The sequence below is a fragment of the Cupressus sempervirens genome, chromosome 5, assembly GCF_028749045.1.
Source record: "Cupressus sempervirens isolate cs-2001-9-10 chromosome 5, ASM2874904v1, whole genome shotgun sequence".
Classification (NCBI taxonomy): Eukaryota; Viridiplantae; Streptophyta; class Pinopsida; order Cupressales; family Cupressaceae; genus Cupressus; species Cupressus sempervirens.
This window is the reverse complement of record NC_143122.1, coordinates 948,054,306-948,081,709: the sequence shown is the minus strand read 5'-3', so window position 1 is coordinate 948,081,709 and position 27,404 is coordinate 948,054,306. Positions and strand designations below refer to the sequence as shown.

At 32.0% G+C, this 27,404-nt stretch overlaps 1 pseudogene; it reads right to left on the bottom strand.

The window, feature by feature from the left end:
- Positions 1 to 27,404, bottom strand: part of LOC149559092 (1-aminocyclopropane-1-carboxylate oxidase-like) — a 248,430-nt pseudogene that overhangs the window by 860 nt on the left and 220,166 nt on the right.

Below are 27,404 nucleotides of genomic sequence, written 5' to 3'. Positions count from 1 at the left end.
AGGCATACGTGATTCCATTGCTTCTAGCTCATTGCATTTGTGAAGATTATTGTTGAGCATCTCAAGCTTTGGGTCTTTGGTTTTAATGGTGAAAATATTCATGTCATAAGTTTGCACTCGGTATTGTCTTTGGTAGAAATCATTCTCTACAGTGGCTACCGAGTTCCTTCGGTGCCTTTTTCTATCGAGTTCCACTCTCTTGTGGCTACTGAGTTGCTCTTCTACCGACCTCACTCAGTATCTTCATCTACCAAGCTCCACTCTCCAGTGGCTACCGAGTTCACTCGATAACAGCTTTGCCTACCGAGTTCACTCAATAATCACACCCTCCTTTGGTTACCGAGTTGTGTATTCTTCACTTACCGAACTCACTCAGTAAAAACTTCTGCCACTTGGTTTCTTTGGCTACCGAGCAACTACCACTCGATTTCTTAAGTTGCCAAGCTAACTTTTGGCACTCAGTAATAGTATTTACCGAGCAAATTTTTTAGGTTTGGGGTTGTGAGTTTTTTCTCACATGGTATCAAAGCCTTGAGGGCCCACATCCATAGTGAGTTAAGGCATTTTTTTTTTGAGATATTTATCATGGTAGGAGATGCAAGAAAGATATGGCAGCAGCCACCATCATTTAATGGATAGAATTATGATACATGAGCAAAGAAGATGAAGACCATAATGGTTGCTAATGATTTGTGGGAGTTTGTAGTTAATGGGTTCAATTATGTGACAGACCCAACTCAGTATGCTGCTCTCACAAATGCACAAAAGTCTCATTTGAAAGAATCAAGGAGGAAAGATGCAAAGGCATTAAGTCTTATTGAAGTAGCAATGATAGAGACTGTATTCCCAAAGATTGCAGCAGCAAATTATGCAAAGGAAGCATGGGATATCTTTGAGACAAACTTCAAAGGGACTGATAAAGTTCGTACTGTAAAGCTACAAAATATAAGGAGGGAGTTTGAGAACCTTTAGATGAAGGAAAATGAATCAATTGCAGACTTCAGTTCAAGGACCTCCAATTTGATTAACCAATTGAAGTCAAATGTAGAAGACTATCAAGAGTAGAGGATAGTGGAAAAGATATTGAGAAGTTTACCTCATAAATATAACAATTTGGTCATAACCATAGAAGAGGCAAAAGACCTCACTATTTTTACAATGGATGAGTTAATGGGTACACTTCAAACCCATGAGCATAGGATCAATAGATCCACATCTTCTTCTACCCAAGAGCAATTTTTCAAGGCTCACTCAAACTCAAGAGGAAGAAATGGCTCAAGCAAAAACTCCAGAGGTAGAGGCCGAGGTAATGGACGACAAAGGAATGCTGCAACAAAAAGCTTAGAAAGAGCAGATGGAGCAAGTAGCTCATAAAATACTTCAAGAGGAGGTAAGAAAAACTACAACTCAAATAGGAGTAATGTAGAATGCTACTACTATCATAAATATGGGCATTATGTAAATGAATGCTAGAAGAAGCAAAATGATCAGTTAGGACAAGAAAATGTGGCTAATGTGAATGTGGGAAGTGGAAATAATGCCACTACCTTCATCATGTGTAATGTTGGTGAAGAAGGAAGCCCTGAGGTTTGGTACCTCGACAGTTGATGTAGCAACCACATGAGTGGTAATGAAACCTTGTTTTCATTTATTGACAAGAGTTTCAAATCAGAAATTAAGATGGGTAACAATGGAACCCTACCAGTTGTGGGCAAAGGATCTATTATGGTTCACACCAAGAAAGGTGAGAAGAAGGAAATACAAAATGTGTGTTTTGCCCCTAGTATGAAGCACAATTTGATGAGCTTTGGTCAGCTCATTCAAAATGGATACACAGTGCTAATGGAGAATGGCATGTGTGTCATTCAAGAAAAAGATGGGAGAAAGAACTTACTTGTAGTAGTTCAAATGAAAAAGAATAGAATGTTCCCCTTGAAGATAGAGACATGTTTCTCATCTCAAGTTGGCACTGCACCTCACACACAATCAGCTCTAAGGAGTGTGATTGAAGACCCATCATGGCTATGGCACCTCAGGTATGGTCATCTTGGCTATGCTGGTTTAAATTTATTGTCAAATAAAAGAATGGTAGAAGGTTTGCCACGTATAGGAAATTCATGTGACAAGTGTGAGGTTTGTATTTTGGGTAAGCAACATAGACTTCCCTTTAATTTTGGAAACTCTAGGAGGGCTAGATATCCATTAGAGTTAGTGTATATTGACCTAGTCAGTCCTATGCAAGTTACTTCCATTGGGGGGAGTACTTATTTTATGACATTTATAGATAATTTTAGTCATAGGACATGGGTGTATTTCTTAAAGAACAAATCTGAAGCATTTGAAAAAAAAATTAGAATTTAAAGCCTAGGCTAAAAGAGAATGTGGACACTATATCAAAGTCCTAAGATCAGATAGAGGAGGGGAGTTTACCTCCAATTCTTTTGTAAATTTTTGCAGGAAACATGGCATAAAGAAAGAGCTCACAGCTAGCTATACAAGGAAGATGGACAGTTGAACACCTAAGGGTGTTTGGATGTGTAGCATATGCACATATGCTTAAAAAGCAAAGGCAAAAATTGGATGACAAAGTTGTGAAGTGCATCTTCATAGGGTACAACTCAGAATCAAAGGCATATAGATTGTATGACCCATTGAACAACAAGATGATGCTTTCAAGAGATGTGGAATATCTTGAAAATCAGTCTTGATATGGTCCAACTGATGAGTCACTGAGAACTTCAAGTAAAGTGCCAATTATAAGTGAAGAGGATGTTGATGAATAGAAAGAAGAAGGAGCAAATAGAAGAAAAGGCAAGAAGCCTCAGTCATTACCGAGCTCTTCTAGGCATGATCGAGTGTCAATGCCTAGTAGTAGCAATCAAGATTTTAATCCCAGACTCTCCTCCCTGTTACCAAGAGAGACCAAGAGTCTTAGGGAGATATACCAAGATGAAAGGTATGAAGATTATGATGAGAGTGTTAATTTTGCATTATTTTCTCATAGTGATCCAATGTATTTTGAAGAAACTATTAACAAGAAGAAATGGTGTAAGGCCATGGATGAGGAGATAGATGCTATAGAAAGAAATGAGACATGGGAGCTAATTGATTTTCCTCCCAAGAAGCAAGTAATTGGAGTGAAATGGGTCTACAAGACCAAATGCAATGCTGAAGGCAAGATTGATAGGAATAAGGCAAGGCTGGTAGTCAAGGGCTACAAATAGCAGTATGGTAGAGATTATGATGAGACATATGCCTTGATTGCAAGAATGGAAACTGTGCGTGTTGTCATAGCAATTGCAGCTAAACACAAATGGAAAGTATACCAAATGGATGTGAAGTCTGCCTTCCTAAATAGTGTATTGAAGGAAGAAGTCTATTTTGAGCAGCCACCTGGTTATGAAGTTGCAGGTGAAGAGAATAAAGTATATAGATTGAAGAGAGCTCTTTATGGGCTCAAGCAAGCTCCAAGGGCATGGTAAAACAGGATTGACTCATATTTGATGAGCAATGGCTTTAGCAAAAGAAATGGTGAGCCTACTCTCTACATCAAGGCAGCAAATTGAAATGTGTTGTTTGTTCTCTTGTATGTAGATGATTTAATTTTTACTAGTAATGACAAGGCTCTAATTGGTGAGTTCAAAGAGGCTATGAAAGATGAATTTGAAATGATAGACCTAGGTCTCTTGAAGTACTTTCTAGGCATAGAAGTAAAAAAAATGCATGATAGCATCTTAATCTCTCAAGAAAAGTATGCAGGGTAGATCTTGGAGAGATTTAAAATGCAGATTAGTAAAGTAGCCCTGACATGAACAAGAATAGGTCTGAAGTTGAGCAAGGAAAACTCTAACAAGAGAGTGGACCTAACACTATACAAGATTATGGTTGGAAGTTTAATATATTTGACTGCAACTTAGCTAGACCTAATGCATGCAGTAACTTTGGTTTCCAGATTTATGGAAACACCAAAGGACTCCCATTGGCAAGCGGGAAAGAGGATCCTAAGGTATGTGAAAGGTATCGAGAGATTTGGAATTTTGTATACTACAAATGATGATTTCAAATTGGTGGGATACATAGATAGTGATTGGGCTAGAAGTATAGATGATAGGAAGAGTACTTCCGGATATGTATTCCATATGGGATTGGGTACAATTTCATGGGCTTTCAAGAAGCAACCTATTGTTGCTCAATCTACAATAGAGGCTGAATACATAGTTGCAAATGCAACAGCATGTCAGGCTATTTGGCTAAGAAGGATTTTGACAAATTTGAATGAAAGGCAAGAGGATGGAACCACAATTTATTGTGACAACATCTCATCAATTGCATTGTCCAAGAATCCAGTCTTCTATGGGAGAAGAAAAAATATAGAGATCAGATATCACTTCATTAAAGAGTTGGTGGAGAATGGGGATATCAAAATGAAATTTTGTAAGTCTGAGCAGTAGCTGGCAGACATTTTTACCAACTCATTAGGCATTGGAAGTTTTGTACACCTAAGAGAGTGTCTTGGTGTAGTTGATGTGGATCAGCAGTGATCCTTGTTTATTTGGCTTGAGATAAAGGGGGAGTATTGGAATATTAAATGCAAATGTCTATTTGCCCCTAGAGCCAAACACTCACCTACCATCCCTAACGACCTGCACAATAGTTATAAACATGAATGCAGTAGGTAAAATTTTGAAATCTAAAAAGAGGAGGAAAAGTATGACAAAAGGAATTATTAGATTCATTCGACCAGTAAGAAGAAGAGCAAATCAAAAGTTGCAGAGAAGGAAGAAGAGAGAAGTGATCAGCAGATCCAGATGTCAGAGTGTAGAGAAAAGGAAGTTCATTTCGTGCCTGTAATTGCACGTGTTTTTTCTCTGATCATTCTGTAAGTTGAATATGTTATTGTTTCATTCGTCTTGTTGAAGTAGTGATTGCTCTAGGCATTACTGTATGCAGCCATTAGAGCTACAAGTTTAAAGTTTCTAAGTATTGAAGTTGTTCAAGTTTTACCAGTTTAGGGTTTTCTAGTTGAAGGTGAATGCTCCCATATTTTGTAATAGTTTGAATCTAAGTTGAATAGTAAGCAAACAGGCATATGTGATTCCATTGCTTCTTTTTCATTGCATTTGTGAAGATTATTTTTTAGCATCTCAAGCTTTGGGTCTCTAGTTTTAATGGTGAAAATATTCATGTTATAAGTTTGCACTCGGTATTGTGTTTGGTAGAAATCATTCTCTGTAGTGGCTACCAAGTTCCACTCTCTTGTGGCTACCAAGTTGCTCTTTTACTGACCTCACTCGGTATCTTCATCTACCGAGCTCCACTCTCCAGTGGCTACCGATTCACTCAGTAATCGCTTTGCCTATCGAGTTCACTCGGTAATCACACCCTCCTTTGGTTACCGAGTTGTGTATTCTTCACTTACCAAGATCACTTGGTAAACACTTTTTCCACTTGGTTTCTTTGGCTACTAAACAACTGCCACTCAGTTTCTTAAGTTGCAGAGAAAATTTTTGGCACTCAGTAATGGTATTTACCAAGCAGATTTTTTAGGTTTAGGGTTGTGAGTTTTTTCTCACAATCCATTCTCCCTCATGAAGAACTTGAAGCCTGGGGACCTCATCATCTTGGAAGAGAAGAATGAGGCCACCTGCATCTGTGTGAGCTCTCAGGCCATCTATCAGATCATGAGCATGGCAAATAGTGACTCACCTTGGTCCCAAAGAATGGCTTCTCTCCTACTGTCAATACCTCTTTTAGACAACTCTTCTCGAGCCCCAAGTTGAAGCTTATTATCTCCAACAATCTCTCTGCAAGTTTGTAGATTTCTTACTGAAATTCCTCCATGGTTTCTGTGCAAATAAACAAGAACCCATTAATTAGGTTCTCAAAACATCTATAGATTTCAATTTTATGTCCTCTTACAAAATTTAAATGTAAAACTCTAATGATTTTGAGGAATGAAATACCAGATTTCTACAATCTATGATAGTCTATTTATGTTTCTTGGTGTGTGGTTTTTTTAACATCAAAACTTTTTGGATCACACTCAATGATCTATCATCATGATAAGAGAGCTAAGAATGATCTACATTCTTAGTTCTCTTATCAAGATGATGGATCATTTAATATGATCTCAAGTGGTTTGATACTAAAAAAATGGTACACAATCTTACCCAGAATCATAAATAGAATGTGATTTTATATCCTCTTATAATCTTGAAAAATTTATTGAAACAAGAAACAAAATTTCTTCTGTGATTTCGTAGCAATCCTGCCCATCTGTTCGTCCAATATCAGATTGTTCAGTTTTTTAACCATGGGAGACTCATTGAAGCTTTTCTCCTTATTGAGCTTGTAGTCCTCTTTGCACAACTTCTTCACATGATCCATCAGACTGTTACTTATTCCATGGTTCAAAAGCTAAGAAATCCAAAAATCAAGAAATCAGGGATCTATGAGGTATATAGAGCTTCATATACACATATTTATGGTTTCCTAGTCTGTGATGTATTTTAAAATCAATATTATGTGATAATATTCACTAATCTACTTTCAACATATTCTAAATAAGTATTACTATACATTTTTTATTATATTTTATACTATATTTTAAAAAACCAAAATGAGATATAACTAGATATAACCTATGATTAAATAAGAAAATGGGAAAATAGTATGAGACTAAAAAGACTAAAGAGCATTGCATAATATATGTTGCTAGTACCTAAAAGAATCCAAGGGTCTCACAAGCATTTGCAATCTAAGCCATGATTTCATCTCTACCTTGTCCATTGAAATTACCCATATCTATCATAGGGATGGCCATTTTAGAAAGATATCAAAGAGCTATTGAAAGCTAAGGTTAGTGATATTTCTCTGAAGCAAGCTCAAAGAAATATATGACACATAACATGTATATATTGCATCTTGCCTCTAGTTAGGGATGACTCAAAGTGTTGAATCTCAACCCTACCCAGCTTGATGTAAGTCAATGTACGTAATCCACATGGCAATAATATTACCAAGCATTCAGATCTAAAATGACTTCACTTACCCAATTAAACCTTCCATAATTTTTGTTGTACATTCAGTGCCTAATTATGATACTTAATATCAGATTTTGACATATGAACATTTTTTTTAATGTTTAATGGATGATTAAATTTAATAATCTAGATTTTAAATTTTGATAGAAACTTGAGAATCATTTATAATTATTAGGTACTACAATGCAAGGTCTCAAGTTTTCTTGGTTGCTTATTGGTCAATTTGTGCTAAAAATACTATTTTTTGGGTGAGTGGCTATTGGGGGGGTCTTGGTAGTGGTTTTTGGGCAAACATTTTAAAGTGACACTCTCTCAGTCTACAAGTTCTACAAGAGCTCTATAAATGTAGGAAACTAAAAAGTTAGCTTGATGCTCTTCACTTCGCTTATATAGAGGTTCACTGAAAAAGTTTGCAAATTTCAAAATTAAATATATCTGAAGTTAGCTTGGGTAACTCCTTGACTCATTTCCCCTATATGTTAAACTATATATTAAATTTTAAATCAATTTTAACAGTATAAAAATTTGATATTTAAAAAGGATTAATTTTTTTTTAACAAAATGTTGTACAATTCAAACATCTTATAAACGCATCTAATTAATAACAAGAACTTTTCAATCTCTAAAACTTATCACACCATTTTATCTTGAAGATAACGACAAGATTTTAACCCATGATCAACTTAAAAAATCAAAATTAAATAGAGTTCTAGAAGTTGGCTCAATCTATTGTTTGGAGCAAGGCTCGTAATTTTCTTCAGACGTGGATGAGAGAGTTATTTCTGCTATAATCGCGATAAGCTCGACGTAATATAGATTAACTGGTCTAAAATTTGACAAAGTAAATTATTCGTCGTAAATATGGAATATGTTATTTATTATTTGTCATAAATTAAAACTCCCATTTGAAAATTTAAAATTTTACTGCTACAATCAATCAATTAGAAGTTAATTATTTAACTAGCTTTTATATATATAACGCCAAGAGTAATCCTTTTGGAAGCACTTATTTTCATTTAATTCTGAGGTTATTTTAATCATAGTTGGGATTTATGAAAATGAAAATAGGCATCACAAGAATGAATATATATATATATATAAAACGCCAAGAGTAATCCTTTTGGAAGCACTTATTTTCATTTAATTCTGAGGTTATTTTAATCATAGTTGGGATTTATGAAAATGAAAATAGGCATCACAAGAATGATTACTCTCGCTGTAATATATTTAGGTATATATAAGTTAGTAGCAATTGCGACGCAATAGGAAATGTATTTTTAAATTTTTTTTTTTTTTTAAAGGTTAGTGCCAAATTATTTATTCCTTTTTAAATACATTTGTATAAACTTACTATAAAATTTTAATAGTGTAAACTTACTATAAAATTATTCTTGAACATTTTATTTATAATTCTGTATATGGTGTTTATTTGCATCACTTTAATTCAGTTTTATTTTAAGCATATTGTTACATAAAATTTTATATTGAAGAGTAGAGTTATAGTTAGGGTTAGGGTTAGAATTAGAGTTAGGTTTGGCATTAAGATTTAAATTAGGGTTAGTGTTAGGTTTAGGGCTATTGTTAGGGATTGAGTTATGGATAGGGTTAGAGTTAGGGTAAGGAATAGTGTTATAGTTAGAGTCAGGCTTAGCATTAGGGTTAGGGCTAGGGCTATTTTTAGGATTACAGATCTTGTTAGGGTTATGGTTAGGGTTAGGTTTAGAATTAGAGTTAGAGTTAATGTTAGAATTAGGGTTACAAATATAGTTAGGGTTAGGGTAAGAGCAAGGGTAAGAATAAGGGTTTAGGTTACAAATATAGTTAGGGTTAGGATTAGAATTAGAATTAGGGTTTGAGTTTCAGGTAGAGTTAGAATTGGAGCTCGAATAAGGGCTAGAGTTAGAGTTGAAATTAGGGTTATAATTAGGGTTAAAATTAGGATTAGGGTTAGGGTGAAAATTAGATTTATGATTAGATTTAGAGAAAGGGGTATAGAAAGGTTTAGTTTTAGGGTGATGGTTAAGGTTAGGTTTATATTTAGAGTTAGGGTTGTATATAGAGTTACATCAGGGTTAAGGTTAGGGTAAGGGCTTGAGTTAGGGTTAAGGTTAGGGTTAGGGTTAGGGCTATGGTTTTCATTTAGATTAAAGTAAAGGTTAAGGTTAGGTTTAGATTTTTGAGTCAGGGTTAAGGTTAGAGTTAGGGTTAGGTTATGGTTCTATTCAAGGTTAAACTAAGCATTAGGGTTAGGATTAGAGTCTAATTATGGTAGAGTTAGATTTATAGTTTGAGTTATATTTAGGATTAGAGTTAGGGTTAGGGTTAGAGTTATATTTAAGGTTAGAGTTAGGGTTAGGGTTTTAGTTAGGAATAAAATTAAGGTTAGGGATAGGGTTAGAGTCCAATTATGGTAGAGTCAGATCTAGGGTTAGAGTTTTGCTCACGGTTAAGGTTAGGGTTAGGGTTAGAGTCCAATTATGCTAGAGTTAGAATTAGGGTTAGATTTAGGGGTAGAGTTATGTTATATTTAGAGTTAGAGTTATATTTAGCGGTAGAGTTATGTTATAGTTAGGGGTAGAGTTATGTTAGGGTTAAGGTTAGAATTAGTTTTATAACCTTATCAAAGATTTAGTTATTTTTTGTATTAAGGTTAGGGTTAGGGTTAGGGTTTTTTCTGAAGGTCAAGATTTGATTTAGGGTTAGGGTTTGAGTCAAGATTAAAATTAAGGTTAGGGTTAGGGTTAGAGTCCAATTATGGTAGAGTCAGATCTAGGGTTAGAGTTATGCTCATGGTTAGGGTTAGGGTTAGAGTTATGCTTATACTTAGGGTTAGGGTTAGACTCCAATTATCATAGATAGAATTAGGGTTAGATTTAGGGGTAGAGTTATGGTTATGGTTAAGGTTAGGGTTAGAGTAATGCTCATGGTTAAGGTTAGGGTTAGAGTTATCATTATGGTTATGGTTAGGGTTAAAGTGGGGATAGGGCTAGGGTTAGGGTAAGGCTTTGAGTCAAATATTTTTTAAAATTTAATATAAGGAGTTGAATTTAGATTAAAAAATATATATATATATATATTTAATTTTTGGGATATTGTAATGTAAAATATTATAGTCATACGTAGATATATGGTTAGGAACAAAGTTACCATTACAGTTAATGTTAACCTTAGGGATAGAATTAGGGTTAGGGTTGGAATTAGGGTTAGGGTTGGAGTTAGGGTTAGGGTTTCAGCTATGGTTAAGGTTAGGGATAGAGTTATGATTATGGTTGTTGTTAGAGTTATGGTTAAGGTTCAGATTAGAGTTATTTTTATGGTTAAAATTAGGTTTAGTGTTATGGTCATGGTTAAGGTTAGGGTTAGAGTTATGGTTATGCTTATGATTAGGGTTATAGTAAGGCTAGGGTTACAGTTAGGGTTTGAATCAAGGTTAAGGTTAGAGTTAGGGTTAGGGTTTGAGTCAGAATTAAAATTAAGGTCAGGGATAGGGTAAGAGTCCAACTATGGTAGAGTCGGATCTAGGGATAGACTTATGCTCATGGTTAAGTTTAGGGTTATATTTATGATTATAATTAGGGTTGCGATTAGAGTCCAATTATGATAGAGTTAGAATTAGGGTTAGAGTTAGGGGTAGAGTTATGTTGATGGTCAAGGTTAGGGTTTGAGTAATGCTCATGGTTAAGGTTAGGGTTAGAGTTATTGTTATGGTTATGGTTAGGGTTATAGTGGGGATAGGGTTAAGGTTAGGGTTAGGGTTAGGGTTTGAGTCACGGTTAAGGTTAGAGTTATAGTTAGTGTTAAGGTTTGAGATAGGATTATAGTTAGGGTTAGGGTTATGGTTAGAGTCCAATTATGATAGAATTAGATTTAGGGCTAGAGTTAGGGGTAGAGTTATGTTTATGGTTAAGGTTAGGGTTAGGGTTAGGGTTAGGGTTAGAGTTAGAGTTAAGGTTAGGGTTAAGGTTAGAATTAGGGTTAGGGATAGTGTAAGGTGAGGATTAAAATTAGGGTGAGGGATAGGGTTTGAATTAGAGTTAGGATTAGCTTTAGGGTTATTGTTAGGGTTAAGGTTACAATTAGAGCTAGAGTAATCTATATATATATATATATATATATGTATGTATATATATATATATATATATGTATGTATATATATATATATATATATATATGTATATATATATATATATATGTATATATATATATATATGTATATATATATATATGTATGTATATATATATATATATGTATATATATATATATATGTATATATATATATGTGTGTGTGTATATATATATATATATATATATACATATATATATGTATATATATGTATATATATATATATATATATATATATATATATGTAGATATGTATATATACATATATATATATATATAAATATATATATATATATATATATATATATATATATATATATATATATATATATATATACATATGGGTGAACCCACAATAGTGGGTTGCACTTTTTTGCCTAAACTGATACTGAACTATGAATTTTCAAGAAAACTTTCACTTTCGAATGCAAATTGCTATTTAACGTTAGGAATTTGAAGATGAACTAAACTAGAGTCTTTTAGGATTTTCTGTTTAGAATCTAAATATATATATTTTTTAAAAATTTGACTTGATTTGATTGAATTATTTTTTCTCCCATGAAAACTGGTATGTTATCTAAAACCTAGTTTTTAAAAAGTGACATTTTTTTTGACACACAACTTTTTTTCTACAATAGATATCGATGTGATTCTTTCAAATTTAGTTGTTTAACATCCATACCAAAATCGTAGAAGTGATCTAATGTTTTTATCCTTAGTATTTTATATTTTATTACTATTTAAAGTTGACCTAACATGAATCTGGACATACATGGATTTTGACACATGTAACTTATTATATATTTACTTGATGTCAAAATTTCTTTTCTTGATTGATACAGGACTTGAATATGAAGACCGTAGTTATTTTTCAAAAAAAAATTTCTCTTAGTTACTATTTTTCCATGAGCGTTCAATATAGAGATTTATTTTTTATAATGAACCTCTATTCAATTCACATGCAAAAATGTATACCTAACGAATTCAAAATGTAGCAAATTCATAGTCATTAGAAAGCTCATTCAGAGTACTTCTATCATGAAAAATGACATGATTTTAGTGCTCCATATGGACTTGGTAATTGAGCCTGGAAGCCATGAAAACAACTGAAACTATTATAGAATTTGCAAAAGACATCTAGTTTTCTAGTTTCGGTAGAAACTAACTTTCTATCGAAAGTTTTTACATAGTTTTGATAGAAACTATTAATATTTAGTTTTGATAGAAACTAAATAGTTTTTATCAAAACTATTCAGGCTGATTTTTTTGTTCTAAATAGTTTCAATCAAAACTATTAAGGACACTTTTCTTCCATTTACTTAGTTTCGATCAAAACTAGGGTAAAAATTAGTTTTGATAGAAACTATATGGGTACTTTCTATTGAAAGTTTTTGGACAAAAAAATTATCTTTCACAATTTTGGAGGAATTTCTTCCTCCGAAAAAGTGTAACCCACTATTGTGGGTTCACCTATCTATATATATATATATATATATATATATATATATATATATATATATATATATATATATATATATATATATATATATATATATATATATATATATATATATATATATATATATATATATATATATATATATATATATATATATATATATATTAATAGTTAACATAAATTCAGATTATTACTAAACTATATGAAAAAGTATATCTATAGGTATATATATTATTTATGTTACCTATATATATAACATTTATATATAGAGTTAGGTATAATATTAAAGTCCAATTATGGTAGAGTTAGATTAATGGTTAGAGTTAGGGGTAGGGTTATATATAGAGCTACGTCAGGGTTAAGGTTAGGGTACGAGTTTGAGTCAGGGTTAAGGTTAGAGTTAAGGCTAGGGTTAGGGTTTTAGTGAACATTAAATTTAGGGTTAGGGCTAGGGTTAGAGTTTAATTATGGTAGACTTAAATTTAGAGTTAGATTTAGGGTTAGAGTTAGGGGTAGGGGTAGGGTTAACGTTAGGGTTAGTTTTAGGATTAGAGTTAGGGTTATGTTAAGATTAGAGTTAGGATTAGGTTTAGGGTTTGAGATAGCGATAAAGAAATGGTTAGTATAAGGGTTAAGGTTATAGTTAGGGTTAAGGTTAGGATGACAGTTAGGGCTAGGGTTAGAGTCTAATTATGGTAGAGTTAGATTTAGGATTAGAGTTAGGGGTAGGGGTAGTGTTAAGGTTAGGGTTAGGGTTAGGGTTAGGGTTAGAGATAGGGGTAAATAAATGGTTAGGATGAGGGTTACTATCAGGGTTAGGGTTAGGCTTAGGCTTAAGATTAGGATCATAGTTAGGGTTAGAGATAGGGGTAGAGAAAGGGTTAGGGTTAGGGTCAGGGTTAGGTTTAGTATTAGAATATAATATAGGGTTAGAGTATAAGTTATAATTAGGGTTATAGTTTGAGTTAGGAGTAGACAAAGCATTAGAATTATGGTTATGGTTAGGGTTAGGGGATAAAGTAGGACCGTGGTTAGAGTTACGCTTAGTGTTCCTTGTATAGTTACATTAGGAGGGAATCTTGTTCTCGTTAGATAGCTCTCTGAGCATAATGGAGCAATATAAGGATTACAATGTTCCTTAAGTAGTATTATAATTTTATCAGTTAGGTTTATAAATAGACCATTGGTTAATGCTAATTACGCTTAGCGTGAATAGTGTACAATGAAGGGCTAGTAAATGTTATTGAGGTAATGATTACACTTAAAATGAGTATAAAATGAATATTTTTCTTTAGAGTTAGAGTTATATTTAGGGTTAGAGTTAGGTGTAGGGGTAGGGTTAAGGTTAGGTTTAGTGTTAGGATTATAGTTATAGTTAGGTTAGGATTACAGTTAGGGTTAGGCTTAAGGTTAGGATTAAAGCTAGGGGTAAATAAAGGGTTAGGATTAGGGTTAGGGTTACTGTTGGGGTAAGGGTTAGGGTTAGTTTTAGTGTTAGAATATAAGTTAGGCTAGAATTTAAGTTACAATTAGGGTTATAGTTTGAGTTAGGGGTAGACAAAGCATTATAATTATGGTTAGGGTTAGGGTTATGAGATAAAGTAGGATCACAGTTAGAGTTACAATTAATGTTACGTTTACAGTTATATCTAGGAGGGTAGCTTGTCGTTATTAGACACGCCTCTTAGAATTAAAGAGTAATATATAGATTACAATGTTCCTTAAGTAGATTTTATAATTTTATTAGTTACATTTATAAATAGACCATTGGTTAATGTTAATTATGCTTAGCATGAGTAGTGTAGCTACAAACAAAAAGGTCAAGGAAAAATGTTTCAAATATTTGCTAGTATAATTGAAAAGAATTTGAGCTAAAAAGTTAAAAATTGTTTATTTATTATTCTGATACATAGATGAAAGGAGAACTATATCTCCTCATACAATTATTTAGATGAAGTAATAACTAAAAAATGAAAGATGAAAAATCATCATATGGACCACGTGTAGAGTTATCCATAATGATGTCAGTACATCACACATTCTTCAAAGATTAAAATTGTATTACGACTTTTGTTCATAATATGATCATCATAGACCTCTTTCATCATGGGTGGTAATGCATCTACTTTTACAAAAGTGTTGTGTACATATTTGGCAACATCTTCCATCTCCATTATCTCTATCTCTTGTACATGATCAATTGATAAAGCTCCATTCTAAAGTGCTTTTACCATAGTTGCACAACATTGTTTAATTATTCATGCACACTTCTAAAACTCTATCTTGAAAAAAAAATTTGATCCTACATAAGAAGTTGGGCTCATGTTGACAATGCTTGGCTGTCTATCAGAGGTTGTCACGCCTGAAACAAACCATAGAAACCAATTTACAAAGCATTAACACCAATAAAAAAGAAGAATAAATGCATAGTTAGTGAGAGGAGCATAAATTTTCAATCAATAATGATTTTGAAAAAACATAATAAGTCACTTAGTACAATCAACTGTGGAGAAAATGATTATAGAAACCTAATTGTATTAGAATTGGTAATGCAATTTTGGGTATGAAAATATGGTAAAATTAGAAGGATAGTGAAGAATATACAAACATACGTTTCAAGTATTGAGTAGCAATGGATTTGTTGAAAGTCAGGAAGCATAATCATTTTGATTTATTTCAATCGAAGAAGGTCTTTATATTTTATTGAAATGGAATGTATACTATATTTATCAAATTGCATAAACTATATTGTAGGATGAACCAATTAAAATGTTTTTATCATTAATAATACTATCATCATCAACTAATTTGACCTAACTCCTTGTACATATCTTCCTCACTCCTTATTATTGTTTTATTTAATATTTTATTATTATTTTATTTAAGATTTTTTTCATTACAATTTTCTAACATTTATTTCTTTAATTCTTTATTTTTTAATTTCTTAAAGTTAATTAAATATTTTAAATATATATCAAATAATAATTCATTATATCTCTCATCTCTAATACCAATAAATTGTATAATTGAATCATTCATAAATGAGCCATGTTGTGCCCTTTTCCAAATGCAATAGTTTCCTTGTTTGAAATGTTGGGAAAAATAATTGCTAAATAGAGGGATTATCTGTACTTTAATTTCTTTCTCCTATACTTATACTAATTAGATTGTTTTACCATTCATGAAACAGATGCCAAAAAAAATGAAAAATAACATGACCATGCAAATTTCACCCATAAAAAATCATTTTTAAGAATAAGATCAAACCTTAACTTTTTAAAAGTTAACACAAACCCATATGACTCAAGTTAAATTAGCTCTTATTCTCATTCTTGAAATCTATTTTCATAGATGTTTTAGTATATGATCTACTTAATATAAATAAATTAAATAACAAAGTATACCTTTGACATATCTTACTTATAATAGCTACAAATATATCAATAAAATCATCAAGCTCCAACAAAAAGATGGTAATTGATTGAGACCATGATTAAAGGCATATGAAGGAGGTGTGCCATATGTTCGAAAAAATGTCAATCACAAGTCAGCTTGAATAAAATTCAATGGTAATGACCTCCAAATGGCTACTTTGAGAACACAAAAGGCTTGTGAATTCCAACTTTACATTAGACTTGTCAAAGATGTATGAAGGAGGTGTGCTAAATGTTTGACAAAATGTTGGCATTAGGCTCATTAATGATGAAAGGAGTGTCTGATGAAATCCTAAGATCAATGTTGAGAAAAGAGGTAATTTGACATTTCATTGTATGGTTCAGCATAAGGCACTAAACTCCATAATGTTCTCTACTCACAATACATTTTAGTTCCTCCCATTTTGTAAAATTGATACCCCATCCAAGAATGTCCCAACAATGGAAAGTGAAATGGGAGGAAGAGTAGGTTGAATATTGAACACCAAGAATATAATTCGAGTCAACAAGGTAAACAATAAAAAAGTTTTCTAGTTTTGAAGCCGAAAGGTAGAGTAGTCTTTCTCTAATGTTGCAGTGAATACAAAGAATGGCCAAATTCACGCCAAATGCACACATTTATATTGTGGTCCATTCACATGAAGAAGATTATGAAGTGGAAATTTTATTTTAGTTAGGGGAATCTATTCCAAGAAAAATGCATGCAAACAAGAACAACATTAGATTTTGTAATGCAATTCAAATAGAAATGTTAGCATTTGCAGTTCCAAGAATCGACAGGCTGCAAATGCAAAAAAAAAAACAACATATTTAATTTTCATTCAGAAACAAAACTTAATCAACCACTCTCTCATAGTCATCAAATGTGAAGTTCAATCAATTGACTTCAAACTTCAAAGATGAAATTTAGCCTTTAGCCAATGTTATTCATACAACTGATTATTGACTGGAATTCATGAACAATACTCAAATACTGACTCAGCTTAATGAGTTTAGAGAAAAGAATAAGGAAAGAATTATAGAAAGGTCTCCTTACCTGACTTAATGCTATGCAGTCAAATTGGCTATAACCTGAACTTCAGACGCCTTCTTCAGATCTGCATGGGAAGTAGTGCATTATGGCATGCAAATATGTATAATTTTGGGTGTTAAGGATGCCATATCTGAGCAAGGGAATCAAGAGAAATTGTAAAACAAAGCAGAAGTCAGATATATTTGTGTATGTTCGAATACAACAAGGCCAACATATTTAAAGTTTTGGAATGACTTTACAGTTTCCTACTGTTACAAGATTGGTAATCGATTTGCATTCCATCGGTTGGAAAAAGAAAAATGAAAAGGAAGAAATATTGAAACAAAACACAAACACAAATTGAAAATGCATTTATAAAATCATTTTTTATTAAATTAGTGTGTAACTGCTACCATTTCTCTTTTGTTGATGGGGAATGTGTTTTGGCATATTCTTGTGTTGGGGATTTATGATGTGATTGTTTAGAATTCCTCCTGGCATAATTAGAAGTAAATTATTTAACTAGCTTATATACACCTATAGATATTACACCGAGAGTAATCATTCTCAAGGCAGCTATTTTCATTAATCCCAAGGTTATTTTAATCATAGTTGGGATTTATGAAAATGAAAATAGGTGCCTCAAGAATGATTACTCTCAACGTAATATATATATATATATATATATATATATAATCGCGGTGCAACATGAAAAGCATTTTTAAAAAAATTTCTATTTTTTTAAGGTTAGTGCCGAATTACTTATTTCTTTTTAAATACATTTGTATAAACTTACTATAAAATTATTCTTGAACATTTTAGTTTTTAATTCTATATATGGTGTCTATTTGCATCACTTTAATTCAGTTTTATTTTAAGCATATTGTTACATAATTTTTTTTGTTGAAGAGTAGAGTTATAGTTAGGGTTAGGGTTAGAATTAGAGTTAGGGTTGGCATTAAGATTTAAATTAGGGTTAGTGTTAGGTTTAGGGCTATTGTTAGGGTTTGAGTTATGGATAGGGTTAGAGTTAGGGTCAAGAATAGAGTTACAGTTAGAGTTAGGGTTAGCATTAGGGTTAGGGCTAGGGCTATTTTTAGGATTACAAATCTTGTTAGGGTTATAGTTAGGGTAAGGTTTAGAATTAGAGTTAGAGTTAATGTTAGGATTAGGGTTAGAATTAGGGTTACAAATATAGTTAGGGTTAGAATTAGAGTTAGGGTTAGGATTAGGGTAAGGGCAAGGGTAAGAATAATGGTTTAGGTTACAAATATAGTTCGGTTAGGATTAGAATTAGAGTTAGGGTTTGAGTTTGAGGTAGAGTGAGAATTGGAGCTCAAATAAGGGCTAGAGTTAGAGTTGAAATTAGAGTTATAATTAGGGTTAAAATTAGGATTAGGGTTAGGGTTAAAGTTAGATTTACTTTTAGAGTTAGAGAAAGGGGTATAGAAAGTGTTAGTTTTAGGGTGATGGTTAAGGTTGTATGCATGAATATGTGGCCTCTACTAACACACACACTTCAACACAATTTTTATTCGCAGATTCATCCCAGAATAAACATTGGATTGTTCATCCAAAAATTAGTCGGCAATGCGACCTATTGCCTTCTATCTAAAGGGATTTCTCTTGTTAGATATCCTCAAATTTGAGGTGTTAAGACACCGGACCCTCTAAGAATGATGGATTCAAGAAATGAAATTAATCTATATGGTTATGCAGATTAATCTAGAATGAGAAATGCATTCTAATCTAAGAATAAGTAAAGGAAACTAGATTAATCATATGCATATTATGCTAAATGAAATTAAGCTAAGGATGAAAATGTATGTAAAATATGAGCAAATGTGAGCAAATGCGAGTATGAATTCCAGCAACAATTTGATGCAAATTCCAAATTCATCCTCTCCCAAAATGAAGAGATGAGGTTCTCTTAAATAGACTTTCCTAGAATCCATCAACGATTGAGATCGATTTCAATCAACGGTCAGGATTAAAGATGAAGTTCAGTCGTAAAGGAAGATTCTCAAATTAAAGGGAGTTAACTGATTTAATTTGAGTAGAATAAGGAGTTAAATGATTTAATTTGAGTAGAATAAGGAGTTAACTGATTTAATTCCTTTTTGATCAACAGTGAACTGGGAATTTCCCTTTTTGAACTGAAGAAGGATTTTGGAGAGATATTTAATTTAATAAAATGAGATATGCTCTGATAAATATATTTCCTATTTAATTAAATAATTTCATTTAATTAATTAGAGACACTTTCTTATTTAATTAAATAACTATATTTAATTAATTAGGAATTACTCCTACTTAATTAAATAACTTTGTTTAATTAATTAAAGAATAGCCTTCCATTTAATTAAATAATTTTCTTTAATTAATTAGAAATACCTTTCAAATTTAATTAAATAATTACATTTAATTAATCAAGATAGGCGTATTTATTAAATTAAATAAATTTAATCCCATAGTACATTAGTCTTAGGAGATAACTTAATTTAATAAAGTATAAATACTTTTAAATTAAATTATAATTAAATCAAGTAGGTTTAATGTGACTAATATGAGTATGTACTATAGGAATTAAATAAGAAATGTGATGAATGCAGATTAGGGTCTTCTGCATCTGACAATTAAGTCAAGTAGCGAGTTAGAACAAGAATGTGTCTAATGAAATAGGACTTTAGCAATGATCAAAATAGACCAAAATTGGTATCATAGCAATGAGCCAATTTTGGTGTATTACAAAGGTTAGGTTTATATTTGGAGTTAGGGTTGTATATAGAGTTACATCAAGGTTAAGGTTAGGGTAAGGGTTTGAGTCAAGGTTAAGATTAGGGTTAGGGTTAGGGCTATTGTTTTTGTCTAGATTAAAGTAAGGGTTAAGGTTAGGATTAGAGTTTTGAGTCAAGGTTAAGGATAGAGTTAGGGTTAGGTTAGGTTTTAGTCAAGGTTAAACTAAGGATTAGGGTTAAGATTAGAGTCTAATTATGGTAGAGTTAGATTTACAATCAGAATTATATTTAGGGTTAGAGTTAGGGTTAGGGTTAGAGTTATATTTAAGGTTAGAGTTAGGGTTAGGGTTTGAGTCAGGTTTAAAATTAAGGTTAGGGATAGGCTTAGAAACCAATTATGGTAGAGTTAGATCTAGGGTTAGAGTTATGCTCATGGTTAAGGTTAGGGTTAGATTTATGCTTATAGTTAGGGTTAGGGTTAGAGTCCAATTATGGTAGAATTAGAATTAGGGTTAGAGTTAAGGGTAGAGTTATGTTTTATTTATTTATGTTATATTTAGGGTTAGAGTTATATTTAGGGATAGAGTTATGTTATAGTTAGGGGTAGAGTTATGTTAGGGTTAGGGTTAGGGTTAGGGTTGGGGTTAGGGTTAGAATTAGTTTTATAACCTTATCAAATATTTAGTTAGTTTTTTGTATTAGGGTTAGGTTTAGGGTTAGGGCTAGGGTTAGTGTTTGAGTCAAGGTTAAGGTTAGAGTTAGGGTTAGGGTTAGGGTTTGAGTTAGGATTAAAATTAAGGTTAGGGGTAGGTTTAGCATCCAATTATGGTAGAGTCGGTTCTAGGGTTAGAGTTATGCTCATGGTTAGGGATAGGGTTAGTGTTAGAGTTAGGGATAGGGTTAGAGTTATGCTTATAGTTATGATTAGGGTTAGACTCTAATTATGGTAGAGTTAGAATTAGGGTTAGAGTTATACTTATGGTTAAGGTTAGGGTTAGAATAATGCTCATGGTAAAGGTTAGAGTTAGAGTTACCATTATAGTTATGGTTAGGGTTATAGTGTGGAAATGGTTAGGGTTAGGATTAGGGTTTGAGTCAAAAAAAAATTTAAATTTAATATAGGGATTTTAATTTAGATAAAAAATATATATTTTATTTTATGGATGTTGTAATGTAAAATGTTATAGCCATACGTAGATATATGGTTAGGAACAAAGTTATCATTACAGTTAATGTTAACCTTAGGGATAGAATTAGGATTAGGGTTAGCATTAGGGTTAAGGTTGGAGTTAGGTTTAGGGTTTGAGGTATGGTTAAGGTTAGGGATATAGCTATGGTTATGGTTAAGTTCTAGATTAGAGTTATGTTTTTGGTTAAGATTAGGGTTAGAGTTATGGTCAAGGTTAAAGTTAGGGTTAGAGTTATGGTTATGGTTATGATTAGGGTTAGGGTTAGGGTTATAGTAAGACTAGGGTTAGCGTTAGGATTTAAATCAAGGTTAAGGTTATAGTTAGGGTTAAGGTTTGGGTCAGGATTAAAATCAAGGTTAGGGATAGGGTTAGAGTCCAATTATGGTAGAGTTAGAATTAGGGGTAGAGTTATGTTTATGGTAGACTTAGAATTAGGGGTAGAGTTATGTTTATGTTTATGATCAAGTTTATGTATTTGACAACATGTTCCATCTCCATTATCTCTATCTCTTGAACATGATCAATTGATAAAGCTGCATTCTCAAGTGCTTTTACCATAGTTGCACAACATTGTTTAAGTATTTGTTCAGCTCATTCAACAATACTTGACTGTCTATCAAAGGTTGCCATGCTTGAAACAATTCATGGAAAATAATTTAGAAAGCATTAGCACCAATAAAAAAGAAGAATAAATGCATAGTTAATGAGAGGGACATAAATTTTAAATCAATAATGGTTTTGAAAAAAATAATAGGTCACTTAGTATAATCAACTATGGAGAAAATGAATATAAAAACCTAATTGTATTAGAATTGGTAATGAAATTTTGGATATGGAAACATGGTAATATTATTACCTTTGCACAATACTAAAGAATATACAAACATACCTTTCAAATATTGAGTAGCAATGCATTGGTTGAAACTCATGAAGCATAATAATTTTGATTTATTTCAATCAAAGAAGCTCTTTATGTTTTATTCAAATGGAATATATACTATATTTATCAAATTGTATAAACTATATTGTAGGGCGATCCAATTAAAACTTTTTTATCATTAATAGTACTATCATCATCAACTAATTTGACCTAACTCCTTATACATATCTTCCTCACTCCTAATTATTATTTTAGTTAAGATTTTATTATTATTTTATTTAAGAATTTTTTCTTTACAATTCTCTAACATTTATTTCTTTAATTATTTATTTTATAATTTCATAAATTTAATTAAATATTTTAAATATATCTCAAATAATAATTCACTATAACTCTCATCTCTAATGCCAATAAATTGTATGATTGAACCATTCATAAATGATCACCTATAATACTTTTATAGAAATAAATGAACCATGTTGTTCCTTTTTCCAAATGCAATAGTTTCCTTGTCTCAAATGTTGGCAAAAATAAAATCTAAATAGAGGGGTTATCTTTAATTTAATTTCTTTGTTCTACGATCCATGGAATAGATGCCAAAACAAATGAAAAATAACATGACCATGCAAATTTCATCCATAAAAAATCATTTTTAAGAATAAGACCAAACATTAACTTTTTAAAAGTTAACGCAAACCCATATGACTCAAGCTATTAGCTTATATTCTTGTTCTTGAAATCTATTTTCATAGATGTTTTAGTATATGATCTACTTGATATAAATAAATTAAATAACAAAATATATCCTCGACGTATCTTACTTATAATAGCTACAAATATATCAATATAATCATCAAGCTCCAAAAACACGATGACAACCAATTGAGACCATGATTAAAGGCGTATGAAGGAGGTGCGCCATATTTCAACAAAACATTGATGACAAGTCAGCCTAAATATAATTCAATGGTGGTGACCTCCAAATGGCTACTTTGAGAACATGAAAGGCATGTGAATTCCAACTTCATATTAGGCTTGTGAAAGATGTGCGAAGGAGGTGCATCATATGTTCAACAAAATGTTGGCATTAGGCTCATCAATGGTGGCAAGAGTGTTTGATGAAATCCTAAGATCAATGTTGAGTGGAGAGGTAATTTGGCATTTCACTGCATGGTTTAGCATAAGGCACTAAACTCCATAATGTTCTATGCTCACAAAGCATTTCAATTCCTCCCATTTTGTAAAATTGATGCTCCATGCAAGAATGCCCCAACAATGGAAAGTGATATGTGAGGAAGAGTAGGTTGAATATTGAACATCAAGAATATAATTTGAGTCAACAAGGTAAACAATGAAAAAGCTTTCTAATTTTGAAGCTGAAAGGTAGAGTAGTATTTCTCTAATGTTGCAGTGAATACAAAGAATGGCCAAATTCAACCCAAATGCACAAATTTATATTGTGGTCCATTCACATGAAATAGACTATGAAGTGGAAATGTTATTTTAGTTAGGAGAATCTATTCTAAGATAAATGCATGCAAACAAGAACAATGTTAGATTTTGTAGCACAATTTAGACAGAAATATTAGCATTTGTAGTCCCAGGAAATGATATGCTAGAAATACGAAAACAAGAACAACGTATTTAATTTTCATTTAGAAACAAAAACTTATTCAACCACTCTCTTGTAGTCATCAAATATGAATTTTAATCAACCGACTTCAATTCAAACTTTGAAGATTAAATTTAGCCTTTAGCCAATGTTATTTATATAGTTGATTATTGACTGGAATACATGAACAATACTCAATTGTTAACTCAGCTTAACAAGTGGAGAGAAAAGAATAAGGAACAAATTATAGAAAGGTCTCCTTACCCAACTCAATGCTATGCAGTCAAATTGGCTAATACTTGAACTTGAAATGGCCTTCTTTAGATCTCCACGAGAACCAGTGGATTATGGCATGCAAATATGTATAATTTTGGGTGTTAAGGATGTTGTATCCGAGCAAGGGAATCAAGAGAAATTGTAAAACAAAGTAGGAGTCAGATATCTCTATGTATGTTCGAATACAATAAGGCCAACATATTTAAAATTTTGGAATGACTTTACGGCTTCCTACCATTATAAGATTGCTAATTGATTTGCATTCCATCAGTTGGAAAAAAGAAAAATGAAAAGGAAGAAATATTGAAACGAAACGCAAATGCAAATTGAAAACACATTTATAAATTTTTTATTATTAAATTAGTGTATAACTGCTCCTATTTCTTTTTTATTGATGGAGAATCTATTTTGGCATATTCTTGTGTTGGGGATTTGTGTTCTGATTGTATAGAACATCTCTCAACATAATTAGATCATTCCTTCTTCAATTATTTGATTTTAGTCTCAATTCTTATTTTTAAAAACTATTATATAATCTTTTTGACCAATTTAATAATTTATGATCAATATTTTTTTGTAAGTATAATATTTGATCTATATTACACAATAGTTTTATTATTGATTATAAAATATTTTTCAAAATTAAAAACTTATTTGTTTAAATTATAATTAAGAATAATTATTCATATGTATCATTAATATTATTTGATTTGATTTGAGTGAGCACTCTTATTGTAGAAATGTTTATGAAATCTTTAAATATTTTTAAGTTAATATATGTTATCAACTCTTCGTTTATTTATTTTAATTTATAAATAAAAGTTTATTTTTTAATAATGATAAATTCAATTTATTTTATTTCTTTAAAAATAAGTATTATTAATTTGTAATTTTATTTAATAGATTGAAAATAAAATTGTTGTACAAATATTCATTTAATTGTGATGAAAATAATAGCAACTTTGTTTATGCTACATATGGGTCTATTTTGGGGGGTTAAGCATGTTAGCTTACATGACATTCAAAACTTGGTAGTAGAGGGAGATTTGCAACTTATTATTGAAGCTCTTAAAGGAAATAATAAATTTAGTTAGAATATCTCTAAGGTCATTAAGGATGCTCATACGATTATCTCGAGACTACAGGAAGTGTCTACTTAGCACATATATTGCAAGGGCAATGAGATGGTGGATGTTCTAGTGGCAATTGGTCACATGATGATAGACATGTTTAACTGGGAAAACTCTAATGGGCTTCCAACTCATATTTAGGCATTAATCATTAAAGACTCCAAATAATTTGAGGGGTATGAATAATATATTTGTTACTTGGATTATGTTATCAAAAGGTGGATATATTATCATTAATTTTTTTTAAGGAATTTAATTGGTTCAAAAAATGATGATCAAAATGGGAGAGTTTTTGCCTAAATTGAAACACCAACTTTAAGAAGATTTGGTGTGATTTTGTCATATGCAAAAGGATGGGTGTTTTTAAAAATGATGGTACTTGCATCAATGATGAAAGGTGTGGTGTTATGCATAGAGTGGATCATACCAATGTTCATTATGATTCTTCATGGAGTGTGCTTGTTGTGAGCCATTATTTCTTGGAACCCTTCCATTTGGGCTTTCACCATTTTATTTCCTTCATTGACAAGTTATCGAGTATTGCTCTCTTCGATTCTTCTAGTCTACATTTGAGTTTCCTTGTGGTTATGTCATATATCTTTGAGGACTTTATTGAGGATATAGGTGAGAGTGGGGAAATGGGTGGTAGCCCTATTCATATTGAGTTGATATCAATTGAAAATTACAAAGAAGTTGTATAGAGTTACCTAAAAGGGGGTCATTTGGTGTGGCTTCTAGAGTGAACTGAGGGATATGAGGAAGGTGTCTGTATGTAGTTTGTTAATTCTTGGACTAAGAGGTGGGTGATTTTGAATGGAATCTCATTTGAGATCAATGAGAAAGTCATTGCTAGGTTTGTGGTTTCTCCTTGGAGGGCCAAAAATGGAAAAAATAAACCTGTGTTGCACATGAAGCTAATCTCAACCAATTTTTTTGGTCAGATGAAAGCCTAGTTCATGAATGTGGTAGTTTTTTCAAGATGGCTTTACCAAATCCCTTGAAAGAGTTATGCTATGTTATCATGAGATATCTCACCTTAGAATGTAGATTTCATATTTTCTACTAGTACCATTTCCTCATTCTTAACCTGTTCCATAATTATGACCTCATCTCATTCCCCTATCTTATCTTGTGTTCCATGGAAGACACCATTTTTAAGGTTAGGGAGAAGATTCAAAAAGGAAAACCCTATAATATCCTCCAAGAGGACTTCATGTTTAAACTTTATTATTTCTATAAAAAACCTTTGCCCTATCCAACATATTAGTGTGCAGGTTCTACTTCCTAATCTAGCTATTCCCACCTTAACCACTCAAATCTCTATTGAGGTAATGTTCACTATGGAAACACAAAGTTCTAAACCCACCCCACACCACATACTAAAGAAAATTAAGATGGAGAAGAGTATCTAGATTGTGGACTCAGACATTGTAGTTGAAGGTGGTAGGAGGAGATCCCATAAAAACAAGAAAAAATGAGTGAAAGTGAACCTTGGGCCCAAACTTGAGAGACCCCTAGCTCAGACTCCATATGAAGTGGTAAATGTAAGCAATCTCAAGAAAAATAGAAAAGTAAGAATTCTCAAAGAAAATATGTTACACATAAGGAGGAGGAAACTGTTAGTGACAGAAAGGGTGAAAATAATAGTCACTTGAGGCCCATTCCCTCCCATGTCTCTGACACGCACAAGAATAAAATCTCAAATAAGTTAGGGGTTCAACAAAGAGAGAGACTCTCACCCCCCTCTCATGTGCAAGACAAAGGTGAGCAAACCCTTGACAAGGACCCCCGATGGCCCCTTTTAATTGGTAATCAAAACAATATGGATGTGTTAGAGGTTATTAATAGGAACTCTAAAAATATGGAAGAGAGGTAGGAGATCCTGGAATAGAGGTTTGATGAGGTTACTAGGTTTGCGTTTAGGGAAATGCACTTGGCTGCATCTACCCTTTATGTTTTTCATGTGAAGAAAAAATGTCTCACCTTTTTGGTGGGACTAGACAACATGAGCTCACTTTATAGGTTCCTAGGAGATGATTGGCTATAGTTGTTGTTGGATAAATTGAAGGGGAGGGAGAAGAACAAGGAGAATTAGCTCTTTTTTTGGTGTTAGTATTAGTTATTGTTATGATAGTTAGTTTAGAGCCTGGACATTGTGGGCTTTGTTTGTGCTTTTACATACTATTTTATATTATGGTGTTTGTATATATTATGATACATTATGTCTATAGTTGTTTATGGATAGCTATAATTTGGGAGATTTTGATGTGGGATTTTTGGTGCTTAAAATGGTGGGTAGGTTAATATGTCCTTCAGACCTATAGTTATTTTGTACCATTTTGTTCTGATGGGTCAGCCCCCATTTTTGGCTGCTTTTAAGTTCAAAAAATTCATTTATTTATATATTTTGTAATATACCTTGTCCAAACTAACTAATTTTAGCTCAAGGAATATTGTTAGACACTTGTATGTTTCTTTTCAATGCCAAGAAATTTAGAATGTTCAC